The sequence below is a fragment of the Saccostrea cucullata genome, unplaced genomic scaffold, assembly GCF_032062105.1.
Source record: "Saccostrea cucullata isolate Sc308-1 unplaced genomic scaffold, CSIRO_AGI_Scuc_v1 ctg424, whole genome shotgun sequence".
Classification (NCBI taxonomy): domain Eukaryota; kingdom Metazoa; phylum Mollusca; class Bivalvia; order Ostreida; family Ostreidae; genus Saccostrea; species Saccostrea cuccullata.
This window is the reverse complement of record NW_026932916.1, coordinates 29,282-35,136: the sequence shown is the minus strand read 5'-3', so window position 1 is coordinate 35,136 and position 5,855 is coordinate 29,282.

Here is a 5,855-nt window from a genome sequence, read left to right as displayed (position 1 = left end):
TAAACAACATTTGCAGTCTAAATAAATTGGAAAAATAAGCAATTGTAATACATGTAACCATAAAGTCCATCTCAATAATAGATGTTGTGAACAAGTAAATCAAAGATTTCTAAAAACAAAGTGGGATCAGGTGTCATTGATGTGTAAGTATCTCCTGTCGACCGGTTGCGCCACTTTGTCATGTTCTGGTATACAGAGAAAACGTACGCGATTTAGTTTTAAAATGATGGCCTAGCAATTTAATTGAAAGATTTGAGTCAATATAAATAATAAACAAAGTGGGGAAGTTTACAATGTGGCAATGTGAATGTCATGAGTCTCTTTAAAATACCCTAAAAAGTAAGCATGGTCATGTACATCGATGATAAAATGAACCAAATATACATGATGTTTTTTTATTCCATCATATAATGAACCAAAGATAAACGATGTCTTTTTTGATTCATTCTGCCTTATAAAATAAATAATTAGGTCTTAATCACATAAGCACCAATCTTTTTCGTTTTCCTTGAAACATTTAATTTTCAAGAATTCACTAGCTCTAATTAAAGAATTCTTGAAAAGCACTTTGCAGTGTTTATTACTTTGATTATACAGTTCATTCCTTGTGAGTTCGATCTACCCTACCTGTACTTGATTTTAAAAAATTCTTAGATACATTGTTGGATCCAGCAATTGCTCTACCAAGTCCATATCTTTATTCATCACAAAACTTTTAAATGCTACAGTAACTGTAAAGGAGATACTACAATGTGCTACATAGGCAATTTAGCCACATATGATCCACATATGCGTTGCCTTTTATATGAAGATCATATGTGGATCATATGAGAATCATGTGTATATACAATCATATGAGAATCATATGTGGCTAATCATATGAGAATCATATGATTACACATATGTATATCATATGATTTATTTACATATGATTCTCATATGAAAGACCCTGCATATGAGAATCATATGTATATTTTGACCGTTGTCATATGAGAATCATATGAAACAGTGATCATATGAAAATCATATGAAACAGTGTTCACTAATTTGACCTTGGTATATGCAATTAAAATTGCAATTTCAATAATATATATCAATAGTAATTTAAATGTACATTAATTCAAAAGAATTTGTTCGCAGTAGATCCTTTTCCTATGGCATATTTTCCCTAGGAGTTATTCCCCTTAGCCGCCATCTTGTAGGGCAAAGTAGTGAATTTACCTCTTTGAGCAACCAATTTTTAACATGCATGCAAGAAATATATGGGGGAAAATATTTACAATCTTAAAATTATGAATTAATAGAGGCTTTGACAAACGTATACTCATAAGAAAAATAGTGTTATCTTTACCTCAGTAACCAGTATAACAAATTGAACTTGGTTGAATAATGAAGGGATCTGGAAATGTTGCCCTACAATATGGCGGCTAAGGGGAATAACTCCTAGGCAAAATATGTCATAGGAAAAGGGTCTATTACTTATGTAAAGTTCTACTCTGTTTAACACGCCCCCCCCCCCCCCTTCCCTTATAAAAAAAACTTTCAAGATTTTTTTTCTGTAATAATGCATTTCCCATACAAAATTGATAAAGAATAAATTTAATTTGCTTTTTATTTAAAATCTTTTTGGTTTGGTTTATTACTTGAGTAAAATCAAAATAATACCGTATTTTTTCCGGACCGGTTTTGACTTTTATCGGATGAAAGTGTACGTCATGTTTGACGTCACTGCTGCAGCAGAAGTGCTGGGTGTTGGAAAAAGTAAGTTATCTCCTGAAATTTTTATAAAGACCCTTAGGCTAATTCATATTGTTTAAATATCCCTTAATTACGGTTACAGGTTCGTATGAACTTATTTCTATAACACTCTCAATACTCAGTACTTGTTATAAAAAAAATTAATGCAAACCTACATAATGTTAGTGATCTGTAAGTAATTTTGGATGAATTTGTTTCTGAATGGATGTAAACATTACAATTCACATTTTTAGCTAAAGGCATTACTTTGTTTTCTTTTTATCTCACCTGAGCTGAAAGCTCAATTGAGCTTTTCTGATCACATTTTGTCCGTCGTCCGTCTGTCCGTCTGTCTGTCCGTCTGTAAACTTTTCACATTTTTGACTTCTTCTCAAGAACCGCTGGGCCAGTTTCAACCAAACTTGCCACAAAGCATCTTTGGGTGAAGGGAATTCAAATTTGTTCAAATGAAGGGCCACGCCCTCATTCAAGGGGAGATAATTTGGAATTAATGAAAAATTGGTGGTATGTTTTAAAAATCTTCTTCCCAAGAACCACTGTGCCAGGAAAGATGAAACTTATGTGGAAACATCCTCAGGTAGTGTAGATTCAAGTTTGTTCAAATCATGACCCCCGGGGGTAGGGCGGGGCCACAATGGTCGACCAAAGTTTTACATAGAAATGTATAGTAAAATTCTTTAAAAATCTTCTTCTCAAGAATAGCAAAGCGATAATCGATTATATTTATATGAAAGCATCCTCAGGTAGTGTAGATTCAAGTTTGTTCAAATCAGGACCCCCGGGGGTAGGGCGGGGCCACAATGGTCGACCAAAGTTTTACATAGAAATATATAGTAAAATTCTTTAAAAATCATCTTCTCAAGAATGACAAAGCCATAATTGATTATATTTATATGGAAGCATCCTCAGGTAGTGTAGATTCAAATTTGTTCAAATCAGGACCCCCAGGGATAGGGCGGGGCCACAATGGTCGACCAAAGTTTTACATAGAAATATATAGTAAAATTCTTTAAAAATCTTCTTCTCAAGAATAACAAAGCCATAATTGATGATATTTATATGGAAGCATCCTCAGGTAGTGTAGATTCAAGTTTGTTCAAATTATGACCTCCGGGGATAGGGCAGAGCCAAAATGCCGACCAAAGTTTTACATTGAAATATATAGTAGAATTCTTTAAAAATCTTCTTCTCAAGAATAGCAAAGCCATAATTGTTCATATTTATATGGAAGCATCCTCAGGTAGTGTAGACTCAAGTTTGTTCTAATCATGACCCCCGGGGGTAGGGCGGGGCCACAATGGCCGACCAAAGTTTTACATAGAAATATAATATAGTAAAATTCTTTAAAAATCTTCTTCTCAAGAATAACAAAGCCATAATTCAGGTCATGGGACTACTTTTGGATTTAAACTTTTCAATAATAAACCAATTCTACTTTTTCCTAGCCACAGTGCTCAGGTGAAGCCATAATTCAGGTCATGGGACTACTTTTGGATTTAAACTTTTCAATAATAAACCAATTCTACTTTTTCCTAGCCACAGTGCTCAGGTGAGCGATGTGGCCCATGGGCCTCTTGTTGTGAGTAGAAACCCTGTAAAATAGCAGTTGGCGTTTTGTATGTTGAGATCGTTATCAAGTCGATTCTTTCATCAACTTAATGACAAATGTTTGTTTATATGGCCTATAGATGCATTCAACAACTTGAGTTCAGTGTCACAGTGCTGCTTTTTTATGAAGTCCAAGAAGCCCAATGCTGAAAAGACTAGCGATTGATCCTAACTGCCTCAAGCTGATTCTGACACACGATTGCATCATCACAATATTATGTTAAAATTATAAAAATATTGCAATAAAAAATCAAAGTGTACATCTGTATAAATGACTCCTTTATGACAAAATATTTCTTGATAATTTCTTTTTGTTCCTTTATAATTCTACATAGTTTGCACGGCTTCATCAAAAATAAATTCAACTCAATAATATAGAAGTTTTATTCCACACAATAAAACAATTTTAATCCAATGCACTTTTTTTAAATATGGAAAGTATGAATTGAATTTTCTTGCTTTAAAAGCTATAAATCTATACAATAACTTTAGGGGGTAAATTGAATTTTTGAATTTCAGCAAAAAATTAATAATAACAGTGGCAACTTTCAAGGGACAAATACATGTGCATGTGACTATGTGTTGAAAGTACATCAGATAGCTAATCAGTTGAATATTTACATCTATGTATTCATTGACTGATATTTATAAAAAAATTTCCAACACTAGAGAACCTAGTTTCACTTAAATTGTAAGATATATATAAGACAACTGAGAACCTACAAACTTGTAATTTCTCTTTTTGTAGTTTAAGTTTTAGTTTATAATGCTTAGAAAATATCTACTGTGTGAATATTTGTTTTACAGGTTCAATATACGGTCAGCCTCTCATAAGAAAAAATCCAAAGATCCAAGGCTTGCTTCAAAGTTAAGGTAACTACACACTGTTTAATAGACTTTGTTATATTCTTCCCAACACAATCTGGGATATCCTGGAATCACAAAGTCTGTTTTTGCTGCCTACATGTATCTACTTGTCTGTAGTTTTTTTGTCCAAACGTAATATATTTGTATCAGAATCTTCCTAATTTTTGGCAATTTAATTTGAATTAATATGTTCTATTTGAACATTCCAAATTCAATTGTCACAGTAAAAAAGGCTTTTTATGATTTTAATATGAAGCAATATCTTCCAACAGTGTAATTATCTTGCAAATTACATCATAGGATTCCACAAAACACCTAGTATACCATATATAACTGTGTTACAGTAGTTTTATCTCGTATCATATCTGTGTCGGTGAATTGGGAATACATTTGTTTGCTTATGATAAGTTACTTTAATATAACTTGTAGAGTTGATTTTGTAATTTAAGAATCATTTTATTTTATTTTTTAAATTTTTTGTAGAGACCATTCTGTGCCACAAAGAAATTGTTCAGGAAGGGGAGAACTGGTGGATTTGCATTTTTGGTACAGTTCAAAGAGATTTTCAAAATGGTAATATCAGAGGGAGGACAACTAAAAATATTGAAAGATACAGAAGGAAAAAGAACAAGGAAATATACGGAATAATTATGAAATGGAGAGGATGTACACAATCTTGTCTGAATTTGACCTGTAAAGATTTCCCATTCTTATTTGTATGCTGGAATATCAAATAACTTGATTTTTCATAAATTTACAATAGAGAATTAATGACAAATGTTATTGCTGATGTTTCAATTTTGCTGTGGACACTTTTATGTTAAATAGTATTTTTATACAAGTACATGACCTAATCATGTTATTCATTTGTACATGTATACATGTTTAACTACTTAATTATTTTGCTGAAATCTTATAATTTGTACTCATTTTAGAATATGTTAAATACATGTATCGACAAATGCTGCTTACTTGTTTGTATATTTTCTTGTTTAGAATGTACACTGTGAAAAATAAGTTATTTCTCTTGATGAAAATAATTTTATCAAAAAAGTTGTGTAAGCATTATAAGATATTTAAAAATATTTAACCAATGAAGAAGGATCATTGTAATGTAATGAATTTTCATCTAAAGCAGAAATATCTGATTTTTAAATGTGTACAAGAATGTGAAAAATATTGAAAGAGAACACACATAACTGTTTCATATGATTTACATATGATACCCTTTTCATATGATTCACATATGTAAATGGCTTGACAAACACATAATCCATTCATATGCAAATCATATGAAGTTATTTTCATATGATTCACATATGTGGATCATATGTAAATCATACGATTTGCTTCATATGATTCATGTATGATGCCCTTTTATATGATTCTCATATGAAACCAATCATATGAGAATCATATGATACTCATATGTGGCTAAGTTGCCTGTATACAGCATATGCTATAAGCAGTTAAAACATATGGATCTTCAAAAAGTTTTAAGAGGTTGTAGAAATTTTAAAATCACCATTTTTTTTCAAAAGTCTGTAAAATCAAAACTTTTCTACATTTTCTAACACAGTTCCTTACGAAAAATTAAAATGTAGAGTTTTTGATTTCATAGA